This window comes from Bubalus kerabau, chromosome 6 (genome assembly GCF_029407905.1).
Source record: "Bubalus kerabau isolate K-KA32 ecotype Philippines breed swamp buffalo chromosome 6, PCC_UOA_SB_1v2, whole genome shotgun sequence".
Lineage (NCBI taxonomy): Eukaryota > Metazoa > Chordata > Mammalia > Artiodactyla > Bovidae > Bubalus > Bubalus kerabau.
Genome location: NC_073629.1, coordinates 27,989,665 through 28,002,058, shown reverse-complemented (window position 1 = coordinate 28,002,058; position 12,394 = coordinate 27,989,665). Strand labels below are relative to the sequence as shown.

Below are 12,394 nucleotides of genomic sequence, written 5' to 3'. Positions count from 1 at the left end.
TGCTAAGTGAGTGAGCTAGTCACAAAAAGACAAACGTTATGTGATTTCCCCTTATGTGAGTTACCTGCTGCTGCTGCTGCTGCTGCTAAGTCGCTTCAGTCTTGTCCGACTCTGTGCGACCCCAGAGACGGCAGCCCACCAGGCTCCCCTGTCCCTGGGATTCTCCAGGCAAGAACACTGGAGTGGGTTGCCATTTCCTTCTCCAATGCATGAAAGTGAAAAGTGAAAGTGAAGTCGTTCAGTCGTGTCCAACTCTTCGAGACCCCATGGACTACAGCCTACAAGGCTCCTCCATCCATGAGATTTTCCAGGCAAGAGTACTGGAGTGGGGTGCCATCACCTTCTCCGGTGAGATACCTAGGGTAGTCAAATTCCTAGGGACAGAAAGTAAAATAGTGGCTGCCAGGAGTTGGGCGGGGGGGCATAGAATGGAGAGTCATTTAAACGGTATAGAGTTTAATTTTGTAAGATGAAAAGTTCTGCAGATTGGTTGCACAACAGTGTTTATATACTTAACACAACTGAAATATACACTCCAAAATGGGTAAGAAGGTGATTTTAACGTTATGTGTTGTCAGCTGAACAAATGGACAACCTAAAAGTTGAGAATTATGTTTTATTTGGTGGACAAAACTGTGAATGTAAGCCTGGGGCACAGACTCTCAGGTATCTCCAAGGGACTGCTCTGAAGAGGTAAGGAAGGACCTAGGATATATAGGAGTTTTGCCAGAAAAGACAAGGTAGTTGAAACTTCAGAAGAGTACTATTAATTAAGGAAAACCAGACATCTCAAGTTAATGAATTTAGTACTCTTCCATCTGCGGGAAGATGAAAAAGTCTGGGCTTGTTGAAATTGTTCCTTTGACAGGCACCTCAGCTATCTGAGGCCGGTGTCCTGTGTTTTCCCGTCCTGAGTCTTCTCAGGGTGCGCCACTGGGGAGTGTCTGCGGTGGCTCGATGGCTCAGTGGTGAACATCCTGTTTCTATCGTGAGTTCCCTCCGGGCTCACTGTCTGGGTGGCTGTAATGTGATGGCTTGAGGGCTGCAACATTCTTTGTTTACTGACATGTCAGGCAACATTCTTTCACTCAGAGTATTTTATGAGAGGGAAGGGAGGGGAGGTGAGGGGAGAAGAGAGAAAGTCATAGAGCAAAATGGTAGTGATGGTAGTAGCTAGTAACAGGGCTCTTTCAACCAATGCAGGCACTGAAATGCAGCCTCTATCATTCCAAATTAGGGCTGGTGGTCCACGGTCAGCTTTGTTGGCATATGTGTGTGAAAATGCAGATCTTTCGTTTGTTTTATTTTCTCAACCTATGGTGGTAATAAATAATTACCGTAGTAAATGCTATTGATCACTAATCTGGGCTTTGCATGTATCATTGCCTTCAATTTTTCCAGTGCTCCAATTAAGTAGGTGTTATTATCCTCAATGGGCAAGTGAAAGAACCAAAGTTCAGGGGATTGAGTAAAAGCTGAGTCATGTCATTAGCTAGCACTTGGACATAGCTGCAGTGTTCATAATGCTGTGTGCTAGGCACAGGGGCATGGGTGTAGCTGGGGCTTCTCTGTGGTCTGTGGGTGCCCCCAGCACCATGGAGGAGACATACATAGTGAGAGAGGCTCAAAGTGGAGCCTTGAGGTTACGGGAAGGGGCCTCAGAGAGACTCAGGAGTTCATGAAAAGGAGGAGCACTCCTTTGGCAGCAAAGGGGGAAGTTAAGGAGGCCTAAGTTCTCAGAGACAGGAGTACGTAGTAGATGTAGATGGAAAATAATATTCATTAGCAGGGGAAGTTCAGTTCAGTTCAGTCGCTCAGTCATGTCCGACTCGTTGCAACCTCATGAATCGCAGCATGCCAGGCCTCCCTGTCCATCACCAACTCCCGGAGTTCACTCAGACTCGTCCATCGAATCAGTGATGCCATGCAGCCATCTCATCCTCTGTCGTCCCCTTCTCCTCCTGCCCCCAATCCCTCCCAGCATCAGAGTCTTTTCCAATGAGTCAACTCTTCCAATGAGGTAGCCAAAGAACTGGAGTTTCAGCTTTAGCATCATTCCTTCCAAAGAAATCCCAGGGCTGATCTCCTTCAGAATGGACTGGTTGGATCTCCTTGCAGTCCAAGGGACTCTCAAGAGTCTTCTCCAACACCACAGTTCAAAAGCATCAATTATTTGGCTCTCAGCTTTCTTCACAGTCCAACTCTCACATTCATACATGACCACAGGAAAAACCATAGCCTTGACTAGATAGACCTTTGTTGGCAAAGTAATGTCTTTGCTTTTTAATATGCTATCTAGGTTGGCCATAACTTTTCTTCCAAGGAGTGAGCGTCTTTTAATTTCATGGCTGCAGTAACCATTTGCAGTGATTTTGGAGCCCCCAAAATAAAGTCTGACACTGTTTTCACTGTTTCCCCATCTATTTCCCATGAAGTGATGGGACCAGATGCCGTGATCTTCATTTTCTGAATGTTGAGCTTTAAGCCAACTTTTTCACTCTCCTCTTTCACCTTCATCAAGAGGCTTTTTAGTTCCTCTTCACTTTCTGCCATAAGGGTGGTGTCATCTGCATATCTGAGGTTATTGATATTTCTCCCAGCAATCTTGATTCCAGCTTGTGCTTCTTCCAGCCTAGAGTTTCTCATGATGTACTCTGCATATAAGTTAAATAAGCAGGGTGACAATATACAGCCTTGATGTACTCCTTTTCTTATTTGGAACCAGTCTGTCATTCCATGTCCAGTTCTAACTGTTGCTTCCTGACCTGCATACAAATTTCTCAAGAGGCAGATCAGGTGATCTGGTATTCCCATCTCTTTCAGAATTTTCCACAGTTTATTGTGATCCACACAGTCAAAGGCTCTGGCATAGTCAATAAAGCAGAAATAGATGTTTTTCTGGAACTCTCTTGCTTTTTCGATGATCCAGCGGATGTTGGCAATTTGGTCTCTGGTTCCTCTGCCTTTTCTAAAACCACCTTGAACATCAGGAAGTTCACAGTTCATGTATTGCTGAAGACTGGCTTGGAGAATTTTGAGCATTATTGTACTAGTGTGTGAGATGAGTGCAATTGTGCGGTACTTTGAGCATTCTTTGGCATTGCCTTTCTTTGGGCTTGGAATAAAAACTGACCTTTTCCAGTCCTGTGGCCACTGCTGAGTTTTCCAAATTTGCTGGCATATTGAGTGCAGCACTTTCACAGCATCATCTTTCAGGATTTGAAATAGCTCAACTGGAATTCCATCACCTCCCCTACCTTTGTTCATAGTGATGCTTTCTAAGGCCCACTTGAATACACAGAAGAACTATACAAAAAAGATCTTCACGACCCAGATAATCACGATGGTGTGATCACTCACCTAGAGCCAGATATCCTGGAATGTGAAGTCAAGTGAAGCAGGGGAAAGGGAAGTGCAATTACAAACAAGATTTCCTAATGTGGGTAAAAGGTCATTAAGGCTGGGGAAACCCTATGCAGGGATTGCTACTGCAAGCCCATTTAAGTCCACATGATCTTAACTAATATTTATTGAGCCCTAATTGGATACTAGTCTCTGTTCTAAATTCTTTACATACAATAGTGCATTTAACCCTCACAACAAACCTATGAGACCAGGCTTATTCATTACACTCATTTTATAATTGAAGAAACTAAGGCTCAGAAAAGTGAAGTGACTTAGTTCACCATCCCAGAGTCAACAGAGAGGAATAGCAGAGACAGTTTTCAAATTTGTATAGCCTGTCCAGAATCCAAACACCCAACCTCCATCACATGCGGTTTGGGGTGATGTAGAGTAATTATGTAACCAAAATGAATTGTATCTAGTCATAAGCATGAGTAGCCATCTTGTTTGGTCAGAAATTAGTATTTTGAGATTGGTTGCTGATATTCTGTTTTGTGCATTTGTATGTATCACAGTGCTTACAAAAACCCTGGAGTTGAATGTGAGGCGCTGTAATGAAGGGGTGAGGGTGAGAATGTATAATGATGCTAAATGGTGCTTCCAACAATAAATCTTAACTTCGCCCATGTAGATTGCGTGTTCAGCACACAGTTAGCAGAGATCCCGAGAGACGCCTGCAGAGATCAGAAGGAACATAAATTAGTCAGGACGTGGTATTTTTAAGTGACAGAAACCCAACTCAAACTAGCTCACAGAAAGAGGAAAACCTGTTGGCTGGTCAAACAAGCTTCTACAATGGCCTGGAGTGGAGTCAGGTTAGAAACACCTGAATGTCCTTGCAGACCTCCTTAGGTATCAGTCTCCACCGAAGGCACCATACTGTCACTCTTTAAAAATTTGCCCAGAGACATTTGTATGGGAAACACTTGGAGAAGCGAGGTAGAGGAGCATGCTAAAAATGTAAATATCCCCAGAAGGGATTCTAAACCTATTAAACCAGACTCCCTGGGGATGTGGCCCAGGGAGTTACATGCTAAACAGGCTTCCTGGATGACTCTCTCAATTCAAAATTTGAGAACCGCTGTCTACGTTACCAAAGCAGCTATAGTACATGTCATATGATTGCTTTCTTTGCCCCTTTGCTGCCTCGTGGAATCCCATTCTTTTCCTAATATCTTGTTGCATAATGTAATCCATCATCCAATAGTGTGATCATCTCATGCAAGCCATTCCCAGGACAGTATGTTTCAGGAGAAGAGGAAGTGCTAGTGTTGGCCGAATGCCCTCTGTCGTATCCCCATTGACTAAGTTCAGTGTCGGGTGTGTGATAAGTGTTCAATAAATACTTATCCAATGGATTAATATAATGACTTATTGTCGACAGAGTCCTCTCACATATTTTTCTCATTTATATAACACCCCCTATGAGGTAGGTAGGCTAGACATTATTATTTCATCATTTCATTTTTCATGTAAGAAGAGTGAAATCTGGGGAGAAATTGATCTTCTCCTGTCACATCCATAGCAGGTGGTCTCTCAACTGCCATCCCCTGGCCTTCCAATGGGCTCATTCAAACAGACTGGAAGGAGGGTCTGTGGGGTTACTCAGCCTTCACGAGAAGGTCTCCAGAAAGACAGAGGTGGCACACACGATCCCATTCTCCAGCTGATGCACAGGCCTCTTGCCAAAGGCGCTTTTTTGTATTTTTATTAACTTATTTATATTTGATTGTGCTGGGTCCTCATCGCTGCACACTGGCTTTCTCTAGTTATGGCAAGTGCGGACTACGCTCTAGTTGGGGTGTGTCCACTTCTCATTGTGGTGACTTCTCTTGTTACAGAGCCCAGGCTCTAGAGCACACGGGCTTAGTAGTTGTGGTGGACAGGCTTAGTTCCTCCGAGGCACGTGGAAGCTTTCCAAACCAGGAATCAAGCCACGTTCCTTGCGTTGGCAGGCAGTTTCCTAAACACTGGGCCACCGGGGAAGTCCACTTTTTGGTATATTATGTGTGTCTTTCTAGTGTGACTCAACCTGCTTAACTTGTTTACATTGAACCAAATCCTCTCTCCAGGGGTCAGGAAAAGAAATCAAAGGAAGAGTAGGGGGAAAAGGAGTTCAGTTACGTAGAGATCTGCAGACAAAAACCTCACATTACACTCAAATACCCACCAACCTGCTCTGCTATCTGTGCACCCCAAGATGAGAATACATGCTTCTAGCAATGTAGTGAGCCCCAGCTAGTGTGACTGTTATGATGATGTCAAATAGCATCAGTCATCTCTGAAGATCCAACGAGTCTTCTGGGTGTTTTGTTCCAAGTATCAGTATGTATGTACTGAGCACTTCTTGAGCCCCTAACAGTCTGCTGGGCACACGGGAGGGAAGACAGAAAAACACAGAGGACTCAGACCCTTGCCTGGAGGAGCACATAGCATCCATTATGTTGGAAAGAATGTGATGTTATGACAAAACTAAGAGAGAAATCAAAGAATGTGTTATACGCTGCTGTTAATGCTGTGGGAGGTCAGGAGCGAGCTGTTTGGGCCAGAGGGCATAGAAAGTATCATGGAAAATGTGACTGTGTCTGGAGAGACAGCTACAGTTTTAAAAGGCTGTGAAGAGGGGGAACATTCCTGAGAAGGCAAGAAGCTTGGCATGAGTGTGGGAGAGGAAAGCGGTTCTGGGAAGAGGGAAGAGGCTGTGGCTGGCAGGTGGAGGTTATCAAGGTGTGGCCTATGTGATCATTTCCCTTCCAGCCCCTCTGCTTGTGCTCTCTTATCAAATGGGATGGTCAAGGTGATTATAACAATAAATAGTTTAAAAATAACAAACATCACAATAATCTCCTTCCTAGGGTGGTTGTTGATGAGTGAAGATAGCTTTTTTAAAGTGCTTGGTTTGAAAGTGTGCTTAGTCTCTCAGTAGTGTCCAGCTCTTTGTGACCCCATGGACTGCAGCCTGCCAGGCTCCTCTGTCCATGGAATTTTTCAGGCAAGAATACTGGAATGGGTTGCTATTTCCTCCTCCGGGGATCTTCCCAACCCAGAGAGGGAACCTGAGTCTCCTACATTGCAGGCAGATTCTTTACCCGCTGAGCCATTGAGGAACTAATAGCTATTATCATTGAACATTCCTGGAACTTCTGCTATATGGCAGGCAGGTAGTAGGGGTGAAAGATGAGATCCTTTCTCTCTCAGAGATCTCCCAGAACAGAGAGGGAGAAAGCCAGGTATCCCAAACACAGCACCATTGCAGATGCTAAGTATACAATAGAGAAAACCACTATAAGACTCAAGAACAGATTGCCTGTAAGCCTGCCTAGAGGTAGCCTGGAAAGACTTTGCAGAGGAGGTGATGGCAGTAGAATCCAAATTGAGAAGTTTCTCAAATAAAGAGGGCTTCCCTGATAGCTCAGTTGGTAAAGAATCTGCCTGCAATACAGGAGACCCCAGTTTGATTCCTAGGTCAGGAAGATCAGCTGAAGAAGGGATAAGCTGCCCACTCCAGTATTCTTGGGCTTCCCTTGTGGCTCAGCTGGTAAAGAATCTGCCTGCCATGGGGGAGACCTGGGTTTGATCCCTGGGTTGGGAAGATTCCCCTGGAGAAGTGAAAGGCTACCCACTCCAGTATTCTGGCCTGGAGAATTCCATGGACTGTATAATCCATGGGTTTGCAAAGAGTCGGACTCAACTGAGTGACTTCGCTTTCACTTTTCACTTTCAAATGAAGAGGGGAGAAAAGAGAAGGGTGACAGAGTTAGAGGCACCATGAAGTACTAAAAGTACTAAAGTACTTCTAAAGTACTAAGTACTAGTGGACAACAGGAGCAGAGGGTGTGGAGCACAAGGAGAACTGAGATTGGAGAGTTAAGCCAGGGGAGGATCTGGACAGGCCTTGGGTGCCAGGCTAAGGAGGTAGGATTTGGTAAAACACCAGGAGTAATTAAAAGGAAGGGACATGACATGTGGAGGCATGTGGATCTGATTGTGTGGTCCCCGTACCGCCCTGGGCCTTGTTTCCACATCTGGAGGGAAGGAAGACTGTGAGAACCAATCCCTGTCTTGTTCTGAGAACCGAGGAGCATCACACCTCCAAGCCTCAACTCCCATCCTCCACCTGCCCTGCAGAACTTATGCAATCACCAGGCCAGTTGCAGCACTGCAGAGAGGGACAGGTTAATGGACATAGATGAAATGTTAACTAACTTATTAGACAAATATCTATCAAGCACCTACTATATGCAGCCCAGGCGGCACTAACGATAAAGAATCTACCTGCTAATGCAGGAGACATAAGAGACTCAGATTTGATCCCTGGGTTGGGAAGATTCCCCTGGAGGAGGAAATAGCAACCCACTCCAGTATTCTTGCCTGGGAAATCTCATGGACAGAAGAGCCTGGTGGGCTACAGTTCATAGGGTCACAAAGAGTCAGACACCACTAAAGGGACTTAGCACGCACCATATGCAGGCACTCGTGAACAGGGGAAGATGCCAAAGCCAGACTCTTGAAAAATGGTAGGAACTGTTGTAGGAAAAATGAGGCATGAGAAGATGGTCATATCCTAGGTCTGGGGTAGGTCCCTGGGATGGGCCACCAAGTGAGAGTCCTTGCTTTGCCCAGGAAGGAATTCAAGAGTGAGCTGAAGTAGAGTAAGAACAGATTTATTCAGGGAGATACACATTCCATAGACAGAAGGTGGTCCATCTCATAAGGTGAGAGGTCTCAGGGTGTGGGGTAGTTAGTATTTATGGGCTGGGTAATTTCACAGCCTAATGGGGGCGAGGGAGAATATTCTATCTTGGAGAAAGGGCAAGGATTTCTGGGAATTAGGGCACCACTTGCTTTTTGGCCTTTTGTGTTTGGCATAGGAACTGTCCCCACCTGTGGTGTGTCATATAGCGTGTGCTAATAGATTAAAGTGAGTGCATAATTGAGGTTCAAAGTCCACTGGAAGCTGAGCCTTCTGCCATCTTGAATCTAGTAGGTTCTAACCCGTTTTTGTGGTATCCTGTTCTTAATGATTGTGTCATTCTTGTAATGGTTGTGCCCAGCCCTCTTCCTTCTGTCTCAGGACCTGCAGAGTCCAGTCTGGTGGCCCCTCTCTTGCAGCTCAGGCACCATGTCTTCTGGGGAGAATGGAAATTGTTCATGTGCAAGGGCATGCATCCTGGAGTGGGGTGGGGTGGGGTGCGGCTTGGGGTAAGGCACTGTCCTTAGCCCTCCTTCCCGCTGGTAGAAGTCTGTCTCACCCATAAGCCTTCCTGTTAAGACTTGAAATGGAAATTTCAGGACTTGAAATGGGAGCAGGCATGTACTGAGTCAGCATGCAGAGACCTAGCAGGATGGACTGGGAACCCTAGGGCAGCCTCCCACGAGCCACGTTTGCTTGAATAGTTTGTAGAAGTTTGGGTAAATACAAATTCTCGTGTTCCCGGGCCATACAAATCCCACTCCACAAATGCTTCAAAACCAGCCTTCAGGGCATCGTCCCATGTAAAGGAATGTTGTCTTTGTCAAATTTTTTAATCCTACTGTTCTTTATGTGGCCTACTCCCCCACATTCCCACAGATTCCTAGGGAGCCTTCTTTCTGGTCTGATACAGATTTATCCCACTGGAACCAGGTCAGGCGCCGGAACAATTGGAAAATATTGGGCTGGAGTGATTTCTAACAATCACCCAAAGACAAAGGCTAGCCATGTGTGGGGCTGGTGTCAGAACTAGGTCCAAAGTCAGGGACAGAAACTGCCCGTGGCTGCTTATGGGGGCTGCTGACCGAGATACTCAGCCCAAATTCTCCGTTGGTCCTAGGAGCTGGCCTGTCTGACCCCTGACACTTCTTGCCCACCACATGACTCCCCATGGGTGTCCTTAAGAGGGGTCCTCGATCATCCCAGGCCAACCTCCTCAGGTGCCTGAGGTCTCCTCACCCTGCTGCCTGGGGTCCACTTGTGACCCCTAGTATTACAGTATTTATTTCACATAGTTATTGTAAAGTTTAAATTAGATAATACACGTAAACCACAGAGTAGAAGATCAGTAACTGTTAGACCTGTTCTTTCTTTTTTTTTGAGTAGTCTGACTTGAGAACAGTCAACCAATAAAAACTGATTTAAAAAATTTCATACTGAGTATAAGCTGTTGATGAAAAAAAAAAAAAATACACAACCTTAAAGTCAAGAATCATGTTTTATTCAGCAGACATTCTGAGAACTTAAGCTTAGAAGGCAGATTTCTCAGATAGCTCTGAAGGATTGTTCCAAAAAGGTAAGGGAGGAGCCAGGATAGGTATAGGAGTTTTTACCAAAAAAAAAAACCAAACAGGTAGTCAGAACATCAAAAGATTATTGTTAATTAAAGAAAACCAGACATCTCAAGTTAATTAATTTAGTGCTTTTTTTTTTTTTTTTAGGGGAAGAAGCAAGAGTCTGGGTTCATTGAAATTATTCCCGATGCAGGGAAAGATTGAAGGCAGGTGGAGAAGGGGACGACAGAAGATGAGAGGGTTGGATGGCGTCACCAACTTGATGGACATAACTTTGAGCAAGCTCCAGGAGTTGGTGATGGACAGGGAAGCCTGGCGTGCTGCAGTCCATGGGGTTGCAGAGTCGGATGCAAGTGAGCAACTGAACTGAACTGAACAGAGGCGCCTTAACTATCTAGAGTCAGTATCCTATTTTTCTCCACCCTGAATCCCCTCAGAGTGTACAGTTGGGGGCAGCTATGATGACTGATGGCCTGGTAGCTGCAATATCCTTTGTTTATTAATATAGCAGGTGACATTCTTTGTCCACATTATTAATAAGGACAGAGAGGGATAAAATAGACAATTAAGGAGTTAATCCTACTAGGAGATTGTAAGTAGAAAAAATATGGGTGACCCCTGTAAATTAATGATTACTCAAGAAGTCAGGTTTGTGGGACTTACCTGTGGTCCAGTGGCTAAGACTTTGAGCTCCCAATGCAGGCGGTCCCAATTTGATCCCTGGTCAGGGAACTAGATCCCACACGCCACAGTTAAGAGTTTGAATGCCGAAACTAAAACTCCCACATGCTGTGATGAAGATCAAAGATCAAGTGTGCCAAAACTAAGACCAGGAACAGCCAAATAAAGAAATTAGTTAAAATAAAAAAAAAGCAGGTTTGCTTAACCACAAAACCAAGCAGGCTTGCTGGGCAACAAAACCATGCAACAAAAGCATGAGACGTGCCCCCAAACAGTAAAACACCTGTGGGATAAGACCAACATCCTGGCCAGTGAATTCAGTGTTACTGATCCCTAGGACATGCTCTCTGCACACATAAAAGCAATAGTTTATGGAAAGTGACATTTCAAAATGAAAGACACTCATTGTACCGAGACCTGAAATAACTTTTCCATAGTGCCTTGACAGTCCTGACCTGGCCACATAGAGACCAAAAAACCCTGCCCAACCTGAAGGACAGCTGATGATGGTAGCATGATGTCTACTCAAGAATGAAAAATAAGGTGATCTCCTCCTCCCCACTTTTCCTTTGATTATAAGACTCTAGCCTACTAAGTTCTCAGGGCAGCGCCCTTTTGCCTACCCACTTGTAAGCCTCGTAAGTTGTCTTTTTCTAATAAATCACTTCTTATTTATCACTATGCCTCTCACTGAATTCTTTCTGTGGTGAGACAAAAAAAACCCTGAGCTCCTCAGAAACCCCCCGACCCCCACTGAAACACTATTTAGCTATCTTACTACTATATGCCTAGTGCTGTGTTAAGCACCATGTCTGTGTGCCTGCTAAGTTGCTTCAGTCATGTCTGACTTCTTGTGACCCCCTGGACTGTAGACCACCATGCTCCTCTGTCCATGGAATTCTCCAGGCAAGAATAATGGCGTGCGTTGCCATGCTGTCCTCCAGGGGATCTTCCCAACCCGGGGATCAAACACACGTCTCTTACATCTCCTGCACTGGCAGGTAGGTTCTTTACCACTAATGCCATGAAAGATATATGAAAGGTTTCTACTTTGAATCCATCAGCTAAATAATCATAAAATAGGTGTTATGGGCTTACTCTCTGTCCAGTATCATGGTAAGAACCGTGACAAATTACAGCATGTATGACACATTGCACCATCCCTTCCTGTGATACTTTTACTCCAGTGAGATGATATATACACAGAAAAAGTTGAATAGGAAAGTAAGACCTAACAATACAGAAAGAACAAATATAAGAATCACAGGCTGTGCAAAGTCTGCTGCTAAATGGGGTAGAAGATCTAGCAGAGCAGAGGAGCTCTCAGGCTAGACATTTGAAAATCAGGAAGCTACATGGAGAAGACAAGCGGCCTGGAGGTCCCCAGGTATATAACTGGGGTTTTGGTTGTTTTAGTTCTGGTCAAGAGAAGAGGCTAAAACATGTAACATGGACCACACTGCAGAAAAGGTGAAACACCTGATGGATCAAGAGCTGTGAGGTCTGTTGATTGTGTGATACTGGCCACTTGGCCCCTTCATTGCTGAGTAATCGGGTGCAAGTGACTTCACTTCCCTAAGTCTCTTTTGTTGCAACAGGAATAACAGCAGTTTCTACCTCATGGAAACAGTGACAGACTTTATTTTCTTAGGCTCAAAAATGACTGCAGATGGTGACTGTAGTCATGAAATCAAAAGACACTTGCTCCTTGGAAGAAAAGCTATGACAAACCTAGACAGCATATCAAAAAGCAGAGACACTACTTTGCCAACAAAGGTCCATCTAGTCAAAGCTATGGTTTTCCAGTGGTCGTGTATGGATGTCTAAGTTGGACTATAAAGAAAGCTGAGTGCTGAAGAATTGATGTTTTTGAAATGTGGTGTTGGAGAAGATTCTTGAGGGTCCCTTGGACTGCAAGGAAATCAAACCAGTCAATCCTGAAGGAAATCAGTTCTGATTATTCATTGGAAAGACTGATGCTGAAGCTAAAGTGCCAATAATTTGGCCACCTGATGCAAAGAACTGACTCATTGGAAAAGAC

At 44.8% G+C, this 12,394-nt stretch overlaps 1 long non-coding RNA gene across 1 annotated transcript; it reads left to right on the top strand.

Annotated features, from left to right (window-relative positions):
• Positions 1 to 447: 447 nt before the first annotated feature.
• Positions 448 to 11,354, top strand: LOC129656084 (uncharacterized). The gene is made up of 4 exons (XR_008716175.1): positions 448 to 544; positions 9,820 to 10,071; positions 10,802 to 10,896; positions 11,226 to 11,354. It is a non-coding gene; the product is annotated as an uncharacterized LOC129656084 (long non-coding RNA).
• The last annotated feature ends 1,040 nt before the right edge of the window (positions 11,355 to 12,394 follow it).